At 53.8% G+C, this 8,441-nt stretch overlaps 1 pseudogene; it reads right to left on the minus strand.

Moving 5' to 3' along the window:
* Positions 1 to 1,156: 1,156 nt before the first annotated feature.
* LOC126995079 (histone H3-like) lies at positions 1,157 to 1,902 on the minus strand (annotated as a pseudogene).
* Between the last annotated feature and the right edge of the window lie 6,539 nt (positions 1,903 to 8,441).

The following is an 8,441-nucleotide window of genomic DNA, read 5'->3' on the forward strand; positions in this document are numbered from 1 at the left end:
ACAAAACTAGCTAGCTAACAAACTAAAAGTCAAACTAACTAGCTAGCTAGCTCCTCGTCGTTGCGGATGGCCAGCTGCAGGTGGCGGGGGATGATGCGGGTCTTCTTGTTGCGGGCCGCGTTGCCGGCCAGCTCGAGCACCTCGGCGGCCAGGTACTCCATGACGGCCGCCAGACGGGGCGCTGGCGCCCACGCGCTCGGCGTAGTTGCCCTTCCTCAGGAGACGGTGGATCCTGCCCACGGGGAACTGCAGGCCGGGAGCGGACTTTGACTTCCCTTCACCTTTCCTCCCTTGCCGCGTCCAGACATGTCGACAGTGAGTGGTGGGGGCGTGGACTTGCGCTTCTGCTGTGGGCTCGGAGAGCGAATACCTGCCGCTCGCGGCTTTTTCGCCCTATATAGTGCAGCGCAGGATCGGAGGGCGGGGACGGCCGGGCGAGCCTGCCAATGGGAGCGCGTGCCGCCTCGCGTCCGCGCGATCCCGAGGGAGCGGAGCCGCCCGACAGGGGGAATCCGGGGCCCGCCCGGCAACATTCGCTCTCCATCTGGGCACGAAGAAGCAGACATGCCCAACAAAGCATCAGTAAAGGCATACAAGACGGCTGGCACGGCCAAGACGGCCATCGCACCGGGTGACAATAAGAAGCAGCGCAGGAGGAAGGAGAGCTACCCATCTACATCTACAAGGTGCTCAAGCAGGTCCACCCGACACCGGCGTCTCCTCCAAGGCCATGTCCATCATGAACTCCTTCGTGAACGACATCTTCGAGCGCATCGCCGCCGAGGCCTCTCGCCTGGCCCATTACAACAAGCGCTCCACCATCACCAGTCGGGAGATCCAGACGGCCGTCCGTCTCCTCCTGCCCGGTGAGCTGGCCAAGCACGCCGTGTCCGAAGGCACCAAGGCCGTCACCAAGTACACCTCCTCCAAATAAGCAACCCACCAACTTGCTTGCACTGGAAAGACTATTTCCGAAAGAGAACGAAGACGGTTAGTCCCTCCCGCGCTCTCTCTCTCTCACTCTACCACTCACTCACTCACCACTGAGCTGACCCACCCAGGGATGCCTGGCATCCATCAGCGGACCGAGTCCCGCCAGTGCTCGCCAAACCGCGACCAAGGCTTGAAATCGCCAGTGCTTCTCGGCCGTTTGCTGTCAGCTGCAGGGGATCATGATGAGCGATATATGCCTACATAGCAGCCGTCATCAGTAGTTAGTGATTCCGCCCCTCCGTTTATATTTATTTACTTGTTCTGGTAATTCCTGTCTTCCTGCCTGCGTGTAGTCCCCACATATTCCCTACTCGTGCACCCGCCAGTTGAAATAAGTTAAGAGAGAAATCAAAGCCCCCCCAATCAATTGATATGAGATTATGTAGCAGAAGGATTTGTGGGAAAGGCACCAAGCCAGTGATCCTCCTCCCCTGCCCGCCCCAGTGTCTGTCTAAACTCTCTCCCAGTGACTTTGGCCCTGAAAAGGGCCTAGATATAGTGTGGCACTGTTGAGCTACGCCGCGAATGCGACGGGCCAGCTGGATGTCCGGCATGATGGTGACACGCTTGGCGTGGATGGCGCAGAGGTTGGTGTCCTCGAAGAGACCGACGAGGTAGGCCTGGAGGCTTCCTGCAGAGCCATGACGGCCGAGGACTGGTAGCGGAGATCGGTCTTGATATCCTGGGCGAGCTCTCTCACCAGTCGCTGTAAGGGAAGCTTCCTGATGAGGAGCTGGTGCTCTTCTGGTAGCGGCGGATCTCACGGAGGGCCACGGTCCCGGGCCTGTAGCGGTGAGGCTTCTGACTCCTCCGGTGGCCGGGGCCGACTTGCGAGCGGCCTGGTGCCGCTGCTTGCGGGGCGCCTTTGCCACCGGTGGATTTCCTGGCAGTCTGCTTGGTACGGGCCATGGCTACGGACGAACAGAACAGTTGAGTCTGCCAGCCGTTTCTGGTTTTTATAGTTTTGGCGGCCGGGGGAGGAGCGGTGGTCTGCGTCCTGCGCGTGCGCCGCCTCCTAGTCCCGCGCTTGCCCGCCCCCGTCAGGCAGTGCATCTATCTGGCCCTATTGGAGTGCAGACCCTCTCTCCTCACTGCTGCTCTCCCTGACTTGCCCCTGCAGACGGCCCGGTTGAGCTTACAGCTCTCTGCTATGGCGGCAGACGGAAGCCCCACGGAGTCTGCTCCTGACGACGGGGACGGATGGACCCGCGTGCAGAGCAAGCGGGCCCGAAGGAGGACACTTCACGAGGACGGCGGGGAGGACCGATCGAGCGGACCCCTGCCGGAGTGGAGGCTGGTGTCTTCGGACTTCAGCACCCACTACCACCGGTGGATGGAGGACGAGCGGAAGCTGCGACTAGAAAGGTGACGGTCTCCCGCGCGGGGACTTCTCATCCGTGCGTGGGACTGGGACCACGCCACCACCCTGGACGAGATTGCTGCAGGACGAACCCGCGGCATTACCCTGGAGAAAAAGGAGGCGGCGGTGAAGGGTATCCTGCTTGGGTACCCTACCCACCTCCCACTGGACCCGGTGTTGGCGCACCCCTGCGTTGCAGCTGCAGTGAGGTGCCACTACAACGCCGGCCACGGACGACGCCTGCCCACCGGAGCGTGCAGCTGACGCTGTGGGGACGTGTCCCCGCCTCGCTGGACCTCGGTTGCTGGGGACGTTTTACCTGCCGCCGCTATGTGCCGGAGCCTGTGCGTGTCTAAGTGCGTGCCAGCCTTCGGCCACAGGCAGCGGCAGTGTACCAGGACGGAGGAGCTGTGCGGCGTGTGCAGCAGGGACCACGCCACGAGGGACTGCGTTCGCCGTCTTCGCGAAGGTGTGGCGCGCCCGGTGGCTGTGTGCCCGAACTGCAGTTCCGGGCACCATGCCTGGAACCGCAGGTGCCTGCCTGCCTGCGGCTCTGCAGAATCCCGGGTGCTAAGCTGCGGAGGACGACGTCTTCGGCGGACCCGGCAGCAGCAAACCTATGCAGCCGCCCACTGAGGAAAGGACGACACCCCACGGAGAAGGACGAAAGAGGAGGCGCCGCAGACGGAGGAGGAGGACGGGACCCACGGAGCAGAGCGTCCCGACACCAAAGTCTCCCGCTAGGAGATGGAGGTGGACCCACCACGTCTGATGAGGACGGAGACGGCAGCGGCGACAGCCGAGGTGTCACCCCCAGTAGTGGCCCCGGAGGTACCTGCCAACAAGAACAAGAGGACCAGGGACCAGACACCTGAGACGAGGGACGTTGCGCCCTCTCTTACGGGACCCGCTTTTTCAGATAATTTGAACCAGCCCCGCCACCGAGTAGCTGCCGGAACCCTGGGCAAGCGTCTACATGCCCACCAGCTGCAAATACGTTTCTATGAAAGTAGGTGTGCCGGCACGTAAATAGGTGTGCCTGCCTGCCTGCCTGCCTGCCTGCCTGCCAATTAAATCTAACGGGCTAGCTAACAGACAAACACAAAACTAGCTAGCTAACAAACTAAAAGACAAACTAGCTAGCTAGCTAGCAAACAAACAAACAAACAAACTCACTAGCTAGCTAGCAAGCAATCAAACAAGCTAGCTAGCAAACAAACAAACAAACAAACAAACAAACTCACTAGCTAACAAGCAAACAAGCTAGCTAGCAAACAAACAAACAAACTAACAAACAAACAAACAAACAAACAAACAAACAAACTAGCTAGCTAGCAAGCAAGCAAGCAAACAAGCTAGCTAGCAAACAAACAAACAAACAAACAAACAAACAAACAAACTAACTAACTAACTAACTAACTAACAAACAAACAAACAAACAAACAAACAAACAAACAAACAAACAAACAAACTCACTAGCTAGCTAGCAAACAAGCAAACAAGCTAGCTAGCAAACAAACAAACAAACAAACAAACAAACAAACAAACTAACTAGCTAGCTAGCAAGCAAGCAAGCAAACAAGCTAGCTAGCAAACAAACAAACAAACAAACAAACAAACAAACAAGGTAGCTAGCTAGCTAGCAAACAAACAAAATAACAAGCTAACTAGCAAACAAACAAACAAACAAACAAACAAACAAACAAACAAACAAACAAACAAACTAACTAACTAACTAACTAACTAACTAACTAACTAGCTAGCTAACTAGCAAAAAAGCTAATTAGGGAGCTAGCTCGTTTGTTTGTTGCAAGCTAACTTGTTAGTTAGTTTTGTTGTGGGAGTTTTGTTCTTAGTTTGTTGAGGTTTGTAATGCGTGTTGGCTTTCCTTTTTGGGGGGGGGGTGTGCTTGGGATGGAGTTTTGCGAGTTCTTGTTACATATGTTAGATGACTGTCTCTTTAGTGATTCTGAATGTCCTTTAGCGAAAATAATCACTTGGATTATAGTGTCTTTCCTGCAATATTTGCCTGTGCAATGGAATAAGTATTATTTCATCTATCACTGAAATAGCTGGATGTTAATACAAAAATATTGCCATACTCAACTCCTAATACCTCCCCAATTGTTTTTTTTTTTTTAATGCAAGACCATAGGTAATAGTAGCTGTATATACAAAACGATTGGTAATAGGATTATCTTACTCAAGCAAATGGTACAAATAAATCATTCTCCTTGAACAAGTTTGTTTTTACATCCTGTGCATATGGGAGGAAAATTGAAATCTAATAGCGCTTTTATCAACTCTTTCATAGTTACTGAAATATTCTAATACCTACAACCAGAACAGATATATTTTCATTATTGTATGTGAGAGGTATAGAGGGAAGTAATTGCTTGTTAAGGCTTTTATTCTAAGAATCTACCTCAAAAAAGTCAAAAGTTCAGAGTTAAAAGTGTAATGATTAGAAGTAGAAAAATCATAAGATCTCTATTCATAACTCCCGTAACACCTAGGTGTGAATATACTGCTCCTGTATGGTTTATGGTAGCAAAAGACTTCAAAGATATAATCAAGAGAGAATCATACAATGTAATAAACTCTACCCACATACTGGCCAAAGAATATGCTAAAGATATTTCTCAAGGAAAAAAATAAAAAATTCAATACATAGCAATGTCTTTTATTTACAGCATAAGTGCGAATCGTGGGGTTCCCCGTCCGCTAGGGGAACCTACGGCGGAGCTATGTGCGTGGTTCTCCTTAAACTTTTTTTTTTTTTTTTTTTTTTTTTTTTTTTTTTTTTTTTGTGTGTGTGTGTGTGTGTGTGTGTGTTCTTCTAATTTAATTTTATTAGCTAGCGCGAGGTGAGACTCCTGTATCGCAGTGTCTGTGCTGGCTGGCCCTGGTGGTTTTGCGCTTAGTTTAGCTTACCCTCCCAAACGTTTTCTTCTTCTCCTCAGGGTCTACCTCGCCACCTAGCACCTGTGTGTGAGGCCGGTTGTTTAGGTTGGGTTAAAGTGAAGGTGAAGGTGAAGGTACAAACCGATGCATGCTTTCGGTGAGGGGATCATACATGACGTCAGTGAGTGACTGACTGACTGACTGATTCATTTTACTCATTCCGGACCTACTCCACCCAGCTACTACCTACCTACCTACCTACCTACTTCATCTCGGCGGGGGCAGCGCCGCATCTGATCTGCACGACGGCCATCATCGTCTCAACGACCTACCTCCCGGCTCTGTTTGCGTTTTTTGATTTGTTATGTTATGTCTTGTGGGTTTTGTTGTTATCGTCGTTGTCAGCAGAGGAGTCCCTTACCTGCCGTGAAGAAAACAAACAAACAAACAAACTAAGTGTGGGAAGCCTGCCATACGTGGGGTTGTTAATTGTTGTCATGACTGAGGGTCTTCTTCCTAGTAATATCAGCAGTGTCCATTTGAAGTGTGGCTCAAGGGAGCCGGATTAAACGGTACTGTCGTCCCTGAAAGGCCGAGGCAGCACACCTCCTGGGCAATGGTGACGCCGGAGAGGAGCTTGTTGAGCTCCTCGTCGTTGCGGATGGCCAGCTGCAGGTGGCGGGGATGATGCGGGTCTTCTTGTTGTCGCGGGGCGTTGCGGCGCCCACGCGCTCGGCGTAGTTGCCCTTCCTCAGGAGACGGTGGATCCTGCCCACGGGGAACTGCAGGCCGGCACGGCTGGAGCGGACTTTGACTTCCCTTCACCTTCCTCCTTGCCGCGTCCAGACGTAAGGCAGTGTCTGGTTGGCTGGCTGGCTGGCCCTGGTGGTTTTGCACTTAGTTTAGCTTACCCTCCCAAACGTTTCTTCTTCTCCTCAGGGTCTACCTCGCCACCTAGCACCTGTGTGTGAGGCCGGATGTTTAGGTTGGGTTAAACTATACCAGATGATGGCTGTGTGCGTGTGAAGGTGAAGGTGAAGGTACAAAACCGATGCATGCTTTCTCGGTGAGGCAGGGGATCATACATGACGTCAGTGAGTGACTGACTGATTCATTTACTCATTCCGGACCTACTCCACAGGCCACAGCGGGTCGGAGCCCACCCAGCTACTACCCCTACCTACCTACCTACTTATCTCGGCGGGGGCAGCGCCGCATCTGATCTGCACGACGGCCATCATCGTCTCAACGACCTGCAGCACCTCCCGGCTCTGTTTTGCGTTTTTTTATTTTATTTGTTATGTTATGTCTTGTGGGTTAATTGTTGTTATCGTCGTTGTCAGCAGAGGAGTCCTTACCTGCCGTGAAGAAAACAAACAAACAAACTAACTGTGGGAAGCCTGCCAGACGTGGGGGTTGTTAATTGTTGTCATGACTGAGGGTCTTCTTCCTAGTAATATCAGCAGGAATTGACCTAGGAATGTCACTATGTAGTTGAGGGTGTGTGTCCAGGTCTTTTGAAGTGTGGCTCCAGGGGGAGCCGGATTAAACGGTACTGTTGTCGTCCCTGAAAGGCCGAGGGCGATTACTTCTTCTCGGTCTTCTTTGGGCAGGAGCACCGCCTGGATGTTAGGCAGCACACCTCCCTGGGCAATGGTGACGCCGGAGGAGCTTGTTCAGCCTCGTCGTTGCGGATGGCCAGCTGCAGGTGGCGGGGATGATGCGGGTCTTCTTGTTGTCGCGGGCTGCGTTGCCGGCCAGCTCGAGCACCTCGGCGGCCAGGTACTCCATGACGGCCGCCAGGTACACGGGGCGCCGGCGCCCACGCGCTCGGCATGGTGCCCTTCCTCAGGAGACGGTGGATCCTGCCCACGGGGAACTGCAGGCCGGCACGGAGCGGGACTTTGACTTCCCTTCACCTTTCCTCCCTGCCGCGTCCAGACATACAGTGAGTGGTGGGGCGTGGACTTGCGCTTCTGCTGTGGGCTCGGAGAGCGAATACCTGCCGCTCGCGGCTTTTTCGCCCTATATAGTGCAGCGCAGGATCGGAGGGCGGGGACGGCCGGGCGAGCCTGCCAATGGAGCGCGCCGCCTCGCGTCCCCGCGATCCTGAGCGAGCGGCGCCGCCATAAAGGGGGAATCCGGGCGGCCTGGCAACATTCGCTCGCCGTCTGGGAACGAAGAAGCAGACATGCCCCCAAAGAGCATCAGGAAAGCCCGTCAAGAAGGCTGGCTAGGCCCAGAAGGCCATCGCCAAGGGTGACAAGAAGAAGAAGCGCAGGAGGAAGGAGAGCTACTCCATCTACATCTACAAGGTGCTCAAGCAGGTCCACCCCGACACCGGCGTCTCCTCCAAGGCCATGTCCATCATGAACTCCTTCGTGAACGACATCTTCGAGCGCATCGCCGCCGAGGCCTCTCGCCTGGCCCATTACAACAAGCGCTCCACCATCACCAGTCGGGAGATCCAGACGGCCGTCCGTCTCCTCCTGCCCGGTGAGCTGGCCAAGCACGCCGTGTCCGAAGGCACCAAGGCCGTCACCAAGTACACCTCCTCCAAATAAGCAACCCACCAACTTGCTTGCACTGAAAAGAACCGGCTCCATCGGAGCCACAACTATTTCCCGAAAGAGAACGAAGACGGTTAGTCCCTCCCGCGCTCTCTCTCTCTCTCACACACTCACTCACTCACTGAGCTGACCCACCAAGGGATGCATGGCATCGATAAGCGGACCGAGTCCCGCCAGTGCTCGCCAAACCGCGACCAAGGCTTGAAATCGCCAATGCTTCTCTCGGTCGTTTGTGGTTAGGTGCAGGGGATCGCGATGAGCGATATATGCGTATACATAGCAGCCGTCATCAGTAGTTAGTGATTCCGCCCCTCCGTTTATATTTATTTACTTGTTCTGGTAATTCCTGTCTTCCTGCCTGCATGTAGTCCCCACATATTCCCTACTCGTGCACCCGCCAGTTGAAATAAGTTAAGAGAGAAATCAAAGCCCCCCAATCAATTGATATGAGATTATGAAGCAGAAGGATATGTGGAAAGGCAACAAGCCAGTGATCCTCCTCCCCTGCCCGCCCCAGTGTCTGTCGAAACTCTCTCCCGGAAAGTGACTTGGGCCCGGAAAAGGGCCTAGATATAGTGTGAGCAGATTGTAGTACTCAGACGGGCAACGCCCGC

Source organism: Eriocheir sinensis, unplaced genomic scaffold (genome assembly GCF_024679095.1).
Source record: "Eriocheir sinensis breed Jianghai 21 unplaced genomic scaffold, ASM2467909v1 Scaffold979, whole genome shotgun sequence".
NCBI classification, from domain to species: Eukaryota; Metazoa; Arthropoda; class Malacostraca; order Decapoda; family Varunidae; genus Eriocheir; species Eriocheir sinensis.